General features: G+C 35.3%; 1 long non-coding RNA gene across 1 annotated transcript; it reads left to right on the top strand.

Annotated features, from left to right (window-relative positions):
* Window positions 1-328: 328 nt before the first annotated feature.
* Window positions 329-6,132, top strand: LOC131544246 (uncharacterized). The gene is made up of 3 exons (XR_009272068.1): window positions 329-403; window positions 732-926; window positions 5,181-6,132. It is a non-coding gene; the product is annotated as an uncharacterized LOC131544246 (long non-coding RNA).
* Window positions 6,133-9,339: the final 3,207 nt, after the last annotated feature.

Below are 9,339 nucleotides of genomic sequence, written 5' to 3'. Positions count from 1 at the left end.
GATCCTCTGTAGGAAATGGGGGTGAGACACACAGATGATTATTTACATCCCTCTATTCTAACCACAGCTGGAATAGAGAGGGGGAGGCAGAGAAATATGAATGTACGGCTTGGTGGGGTCTAGGTAAGCTTTCTGTTTTCATTACGCAATGATGAAAATGATGAAAAGTATCATTTAATTTAACCACTGTAGTTTTATATATATATATATATATATATATATATATACTTTTTTTTTCTTCTAATTGTTCACACTTTTTCTGCATGCTCTTTCCTTACAGTTCATCTCTTTCCCTCTCTTGTCTTTTTTCCTCATACTTGTTCTTACCAGAAGGTGGTGCTGCTGCATCTTCACTATGAATCTTAAAAAAGCTCAGACAGAACAAGCTTCACACTGCTTCCCGGTACTCACGATTTCTCTCTCTTTCACACACACACACACACACACACACACACACTCAAATGGAGTGGTGTACAGTATCCCCTGAGAAGGGAATAGAAAGAGATGAAATATATTTATATGTATATATTTATGGAAAGTTTTTGATTTGCTCCTGACTTGAAGTGTTTGTTTAAATAATGTTTCCTGCTTTTATTTTGTTGTAAATTAGCATAAAAGAGAAGATTAAGGGGGGAAAAGTGTCATTACCGGCTACGACATTTAACGGTTTTCAGACTTTCTTCTCTCACAAGCTCTTTCTCTCCCTCTCTTCTGTGCTGTGTGTGATGCAGCAGCATTTAGAGTCTCGTTCTGTGACATTGACTCTAGAAAACAGATAGAAAGAGAAAGGAAAGAGAGCGAGGGAGAGAAGCAGGAAAAGAGAGAAGAAAAGAAATTGTTGTTGGTCTCGGGGAGAGTGAGGGGCAGTCGAGCAGTGATGCGGCGGGAAGCACCGGTATCATGGAGTTCTCAGTATTCAGAGAGAGGTGTGTATTTATGTTTAGTGTCTTTACTGATTGTAGTATGGTAGGGAACTGTACGGTATGAGGCCTACTCAAATCTAAAACACATTTGATAATGACCTCCTTTATTATTCCTGATGTTATTGTTAATATTATTTTTAGCATTTTTGTTTTTGTCATATATGTTATTATCAACGTAGCAATTTGGCTGTAAATCATCTGGTATCAATAACTGTGTTAATAGCCAGGTAATAGGCTGCATTTATATGTATTGGGTATGGATGAATGAAAGATGTTTTATGGTCATTTATATATAGTATGACAAGAATTGTGTTTACAATTTCAGAAAGATAGAGCAGAGAATTTATAAATGCATGTTCTGAAATATATTGTAAAAACGCACTACCTGTCACCATGACTTTACAAACAGGTGTGAAAAGAAAAATAGAAAAATAAATATATAATGCTAACAACGTATAGTGAGGATCATTTAAATAAGCTTTTATTCACATTTATTGTGCAAAACAATTAGGAAGAAATGGATTCAATTCCATGTGAACGTGGTTGTGGTATGTATCTAGAAAAATGTAACATTTCAATACTTAATTAACTTCACTGTACAAATGTACACGTTCAATTTATCTGATCAAAATCCTAACTAAATTCAGATCCCGTGCAGCGGCTTTTACCAAATACAGTGACAGCGTCACACACCTGTGCGTATGCTGGTGTGTGTTTATGTTTTGTGACAACCTCTCTTTTGACATTCATCTACATGTTGGCAATGATTTTAGCAGTTTAAAACCGATCTCTCACTCACTGGGTTCAGAAGAGAGTCTCTTCACAGTTTGGCTGTCTTATAACTGTTGATTGTGTGACAGTTCTGTCACCGCTTTTCTCTTAGCTGACAGCTAATGGAGTGTATCTTTGGAGCACTGCAACTCTATTTTAAAGTTACAATTAGGGGGAAGTTGTCATTACACGCTGCAGTCATTTTCATGAAGTTAATTGGAAGAGATTCTTAAAGTTCTTTTGGCTCTTCTTGCAGCGAAAATGGTGCTCAACAGTCTGCCTAATTTTCCTGTCTTAAACTGTGTGTTCAGGTGTGCTGGAAGTCTTATGGATGATAGGGTACACACACACACACACACACACACACACACGTCAGTAGCTTTGTCTAGAATTGGATGTCACAAGCCTCGAGTCATGAGTTTTCTATCTAAATTATCTTATATACTAGATTCCACCGCCATATTAAATCTGGGGGAGCTCTCTTATTGGGGGAAGGCTCTGTGCTAATTCAATTGTGCAATTAGAGGAGGAATAGGGGGAGAGGAGTGACAAGGGGAGAGGATCTCGGTCTGTACCATTGACCTTTGACCCCAACATGAGCTAATGCCATGTAGAAGATGAGCAACTTTATTGGCGCTCTTACATTGTGACCATAATGTAGACTGAAGCTGATACCACCATTACGTTTAGAATATATAATATATATTTTATATATATATATATATATATAGATAGATAGATAGATAGATATAATACACAGTGCATTATAATAATCCTGTGTATAACAACTGAATTTATGTAGTTTGACTCATTTTTGTTTGAGGAAATTCATTTTTTTCATTCGTTTGTTTTTCAGATCAGATTTTGTCATCAAATTTATTTACAACATATTTAAAAGGTACATTTTTGTATTTCTTTATATGATTAATATTATCCTAACATCATCAGAATAAAAATGGAAATCAATGACGCGTTTGAGGATTAAGTATATTAACATACACTTAATATAATGTGAATTATTTAGGTTTTACTTACTGTAATTATTCCTCAGTTATTAGATCTAATCCAAAACTCTTTATGGCTCGTCCTTCTGTAACCTTTCACAGACAAACAAAGCTGTAGGATTGTAATAATCCTATACAATCCTTTTGCTCACCACAAGTTTCTGTGCGCCGTAATTGTGTATAAATGTTTTGTGTCTGTCGTAAGATCTTTTCATGTAGTCTATGTTCACACGTAAAATACTATCATGTTGCCTAAACAAAAATGCATCCCAATTAGTTCTGGAAGGTTTTAATAGTGTTTTAGTCATTTCAACCTAATAATTAGCAGAATAATTTTAACACGACGATTTATGTGTGTATGCGTGCATTTTCTCATACAGTAGCCTCCCCAAAATGGAATAGGAATTTTTCTGAAACTTACATATTAAATATGTGCTGTATAAGCTACAGAATGATTTGATATTTATCTGGGCTAATTTCAGCAATCGAATTGCTGCACGGTCATTTTTATTGGTTAGTGAACGCTATGCCTGTTTTAGTATATTTAAATCCAACATATGCCAACATACAAAGCTGCCGTGTTGTGAGGTCAATACAGTAATTGTTTAAGACTACTGTACCGTAGAAACTGAACTCTTTAAATATCATGTGATATTTATTTGAGGGACCAGAATTACTAAAATTTCAGTCGAGATGCCAAATAAACGCTGACTCCCTTTACTTTCTCTGATTTATTTGGAAAAGGATCCGGTGGGGTCTGGGTTTCACTGTTATAGTCTGGTTTACATTTGGGCTCTTGTTTGTACGTGGCTGTGTCTCAAAGAGCAGACCATCTCCCACCCTGTTTACGACAGAGTATTTACACACATTCTCTCACTGGGCTGCTACAGCGTTTCAGTACCTGACACTGCCAAGTTTTCCCTGCTGAGAGTTCTTTTAGCCCCCAACCAGCATTTGGGTTAATCTATTATTAGTGGGATTCGTTTTCTGAATAAAGGCCTGAAATTAGACCTGCTAGTATAAGAGATTAAGCTTTTTATTTTATTTTTTTTTTATTTCTTGAAAATAAATAACGTCCCCCGTGTGTATATTAAAACAGATTACATTATTACATTTACACCTATTTTATGTAAAATAACGAAAAGTTAGGACATTACCTAAAATATTTTATGTTTTATACTAACTTTGTGTGTGCCCCATTCGTTTTTCTCACCCTGAAGTAAAAATACATGTTTATCTTCTGTTGTTTTTCAAATGCTATAATGTACTACACACACTAACTATCATTCAACTTCTGCAGTTCACAAAGAAAATATTACAGTAAACTCTTCTGACTGCTTTTGCATCTTTGTTTGTTTTCCCCCCACATTTCTTCCACAATTTAGCGCCCTGATGCATCTATGCAAACTATTGTAGCGCAAATAGTGTTTACTGGAGGCTAACCATGACATCTGTTATCTCTAATACCCAACAGACCAAACAATATGGTTTCAAATAAGATTATGATCGTCGAATAAGCCTTATCTGTGTAATTCAAAAAATATATATTGACTTAAATATGCTTTGTAGATGTAAGTAGATTAGGTAATCTGGAGTCCCTATCTGCTCTCAGGTCTGTGCTGGTGGGGGGCACTGTTATAATCCTGTGGAATAATCCTATGATTTCCACAAGCTGTTTTGTGTTATTAAATGTCGAGTGTCTGAGTTGATTTAATGTCATATTAATCCTGTTAACCACCATTTGCTGTCTGCCACAAAAGAAACAGACACTTGTCTTTTAATACATGTCTGCATACAAAGTAATTAATGTGGCTATTAATTCAATCATTGTCCTGTTTGATCTGAATATTCCAGTCAGAATGGATTATCATATATCAACGCATATGTTAAATTTAAACTGAATAGTGATTAAATTGAGATTAAGTTTATGGGATGTCTTGAAAGTGTCTCAATCAATCTCCCCCAACCCCCATTCCCAGTTCTACATTGATGTAACTGTACTCTAGTAGTCTGAATTCAATTACAGATAAATATTTATATTTAATGTTAAACATAAAATATTCAGATTAATTTAGTTATCATTATTCCTTTTAATTTTAGTAAAACTAATATTAATAAATAGTATTATATAATATAAACACTGTCCTGATTATTTTAAATGGTTTTCCAATATTAGAAAACTAACATAATAAATATTATTATATATAACTTAAAATATTAGTAAAACCAATATAAATACTATTCATATAATAAAATATGTTTACTAGCTAGCTGACTTTACTATCATATTTGCGTTGCCATTTGTGTACTGTACTTTGCAAAATTTCAAACTTTTTACATGTGTAAGCATTTAAAAACAAATGATTTGCAAAATTTGATCTTCATCTTCTCAGAATCGAGAAGTGAAATAACTTGTATCTTTTTCTGTGTTGCATCTGTTTACTGTGATTAAATGCTGACCTTTCTGTCTTTGACTTTGCAGCCACGGCTCTCCAGGACATGACAAGAACAAAATCCATCAGGTGGCCCATGGAATTTGCCTTAATTGGTTTTTACAGTCATACCTTGTTTAATATAATTGGACTGTCATATAAGGGTTGTCCGGGCTGTTATGCTGGGCTATTTTTACCCTGTTTATTGTAAGTCAATTCAGTTCCTGGAAGATCCCTTTAATGCCCTGACTTGCATGTCCAATATTATTAGGTGCTATGAGTTCAGCTTGTGCAAATCGCTTAATGCATAAGTCGGTAAGAGGCTCTGTGCTGGCAGGTCAGACTGAAGGTACAGCAGATTAATATTTGATCATGCAGGAGGGTTTGTAATCACAGCTGATTGATCCTTCAGCTGAGTGCCCTGGCAATTATCATAATTGTTGCCCACCGTACCGGCTTCTCTTTCTCTCTCTCTCTCTCTATCTCTCTCTTGCATGTCTCCCTAGCTGTCTTCGTAGCGTGGGCCGCAGATTGAGAGTCTGTGAGACAGGAATTCCTGTACAGTATGTCTTTGAGTGAATAATGCAGGAGAATTGTGGGAGAGAGGTTAGATGAGGATCATCAGAGGCGAGGTTTCCCTCTCATGAACGACATTGTGTGTGTGTGTGTGTGTGTGTGTGTGTGAGTGTTTGTGTCTACAGGGGCAGTGGGACGTGGTTTGCTTGTGTTAGTGTTTCCGAGGACACACACACGCTGTATTCTGGCAGTGTTCAGAGTTAATCCCCACTCAGCCACGCTCCACGCTCACGCTGCGAGACGGCGTGTAACACAAACACGCAGGAAAAAGACAGAACACTGTCTCTGTTAACACAAGACTCTTTTATCAAGAATTTTGGATCAATCTTTCTCTCTGGTTTACTTGTGATTTTACTAACTGATGCTGAATTGCCTTATGGTCCATAACCTGTAATAATAAAGCTTGTATATTATTTCAGAAATGAGTGTTGAAAGAGTCCAGCCTTTATTGTGTTTGAATTCATCGCATCAAGTTGTGCTTGTATCCTGTCTTTATTTTACCAAATATTTCCATTCATACGTGGAACCTCTGGATTTCACAATGGTGTGAATTCGATTTCTTTCTTTTAAAGGCCTCTTTGTCTAAGTGGAAAAATACCAAACTGTTTTCTAGCTTGTCTGCCTTTGAAGCTGAGGGGTATAAGTGCCACTGAATGTGTGAGGCAGCCAGTGCTGTGCCACACTGTGTGTGGGTACTTCCTGTGCCATGTTTTGTGGAGGTACGTTTTTTTTTTTTTTTCAAAGTGAAGAGGCAGGAAGAGGTTTTCTATGCCAGTACACTCCCTGTGAAAGGATCAGCGGAGGAGATGTGACCAGTTCTGAGGTATGAACCGCTCCGTTTGTCCCTGTGTGAGCTTCCTTAGGACGTAATTACTTTAGATAAAAGACGACTGACCGAAGACTGATGAAGTTTTGCCCGAAAAAGGTCAATACTGCACATGCGCACGCGGGCCGTGTACATGCGTGGCCTTGTAGAGGACTGTTGTGATGGCTTGCAATAATTCAACTAGACATTGTTCTGTCTCGTATATACATTTATACCGATTATATAAAATTTATTTGATACATTTTACATAATTTTATGAATGTTTATATTTTATACATTTTATATAAAGTTGTTCTTTTTTTTCAGCAAGGACGCATTGATAAAATAAAGAGACAGTAAAGACATTTATAATGTTACAAACTGTCTTCATCACTGAAAAAAAAAAAATTCTACAGAAAATCAAAACATTAGAATGATTTCTGAAAGATCATGTGATACTGAAGACTGAAGCAATGGCTGCTGAAAATTCAGCTTTGCCATCACAAATCCTATTGTAATACTTTTTTTTTTTTTTTAAACATGTAATTGTAATACTTCGCAGTAGCCTATTTTAAGTTATTTCACAATATTAGTTTTTACTGTATTTTTGATCAAATGCCGCCTTGGTGAGCATAAGAAACAATTTTTTTTTTGCCAGTATTTAGCTTTGTCAAAGTGTAAATATTCAACCTCGTATATTATATTATATTCAAGCTCATTTATAAAACATGTTGGAATTTGGAGACAAACCAGTTGGTACATGTATGCCATTAAAAAGAAGAATAAAACAAGCTTTTCTTCTCTGCTCTTGTTTCGGATTCTCATTGTCTTGTCTTCTCTGATGAAGTTATGCTGTGTCGGACCATTTGTCATAAAACATGTCTTTAGGAAAAGTCAGTCTGCGAGCTGCTCTCCCTGAGAGAGAGTCATCTATCTATACACACACACGCACGCACACACACACACACACGGGATGCAGGACACACTGGGAGATGGGCTACCATTAATCTGCTGTGACTGGGGGAAATTGTGTCTTTGTAATGAGTATTAGGTGTGCATCTACATGAATTAAAGCTAAATGAGTGTCTGATTGATCACCAGTACTAAATGACACAGAGCAGAGCGTCATTATGCTTTAACAGTGACTGTATCATATCGGGATGATTAACACACTCGGCCTGTCTGAAGAACATGTTTATGTAAACAAAAGAGAAGTGTGGCTTGCAGAAGCATTTTTGCCTGCTTTCAAAAGCATTGTAGTGGTGTGTTTTTCATAATATGTGTTAAATCCTCTTGTGAATCATTTTGTTTATGTGCGTGTGCTGATCTCTGAAACCCAGCATGATTAGTAGCACCCCAGATGCGCTGATTCCAGCTGTTTATTTAAATTCACTCACAGTATTTATGTTTATATTTCAGCTTAGTGTTAAACTAATTGAATTTTACCTAGAAACAATACTTCTAAGTCTGCTAAGGATACTAAATTTTTCTAGTAAAACATTGTTTATGTACTCGACCATTCAAATATTTGGGGTCAGTATGATTTAAAAAATAAAATAAATGCATACATACTTTTATTCAGCAAAGATGTACCAAGTTGATCAAAAGTGACAGTAAACATGTTTTATTTTGTTACAGATGATTTAAAAAAAAAAATATATATATATGATTTTTTTTTTTTAAATGCTGTTATTTTAAACTTTCATTTCAGCAAAAAATCCTGAAAAAATGAATCATGGTTTTCACAAAAAATATTAACTGTTTAACTTTTTTATATTGATGATAATAATAATAAATGTTACTTTAACACTGAATCAGAATATTAGAATGACTTCTGAAGGATCATGTGACACTGAGACTAAAGAGAGTGATGGCTACCAAAAATTCAGCTTTCCATCACAAGAAAAAATAACTGTTTTACTGTATTTTTGATCAAATAAATGCAGCATTGGTAAACATTAGAGACTTCTTTCAGTTTAATTCATGTTTATTTATTTTTTTTTAGGACTTTTCACTTTTACATATCATTTCAATGTGTAGGTGACTGTTTCAAAGAAATGTCCACATGCCACAAATGTACAGTTTTAAGATCAAATGCAAATCATGAACATTCATAAACATTAAAATATCTTACCAACCCCAAATTTTTAAACGGTAGTGTATTTATATTATTATTTGTTCAATTCAATTCAAGTTTATTTGTATAGCGCTTTTCAAGATACAAATCGTTGCTAAGCAGCTTTACAGGAAATTAAGTTTCTACCATATATTAGTAGTAGCTTATCAGTGGTGACTATGTCAAGTGGATGTACATATGGCAAAAATGTACGATGTAACCCTATTAACAGTAATGGTTATATGTTGCATATAACCATTACTGTTAATAGGGTTACATCGTACATTTTTGTTCAAAACATACAAAGTTTGTCTGCTGAATTGTTTCTCTAGTCAAAAAGAGACAAGGAGCCCTGTTCTCTCTGTAGCCACTGGCACGCTAACAGACGAATGTGTGTATGCGGTGTATAGGGTGTGTTTGATGTTTCAGCCAAATTCTCTCAGGTGTTTTTACGTACAGTCTGGCATTTATGCGCTCCAATTGTTTTGTCTCCAAGCACCTATACAGCACACCAGCTTCTGTTACTCCATAAAGTCCGGGCGAGCTGCTGTGTCGGAGGTCTAAAGCTTAACTGGAAACTATGGACACATCAGCAGTCTCTGTAACTGTCACAAATCCAATTGCTGAAGATGTATAATTAGCACAAACTTAAAAAATAAAAAAGAAACAAGTTCTTTGTTTAAAGAGATAAGACCTGTGGCAGACACTGTAA

The sequence above is a fragment of the Onychostoma macrolepis genome, chromosome 07 (assembly GCF_012432095.1).
Source record: "Onychostoma macrolepis isolate SWU-2019 chromosome 07, ASM1243209v1, whole genome shotgun sequence".
NCBI lineage: Eukaryota > Metazoa > Chordata > Actinopteri > Cypriniformes > Cyprinidae > Onychostoma > Onychostoma macrolepis.
The sequence above is the reverse complement of the archived record's forward strand: the minus strand, read 5'-3'. Positions and strand labels throughout refer to the sequence as shown.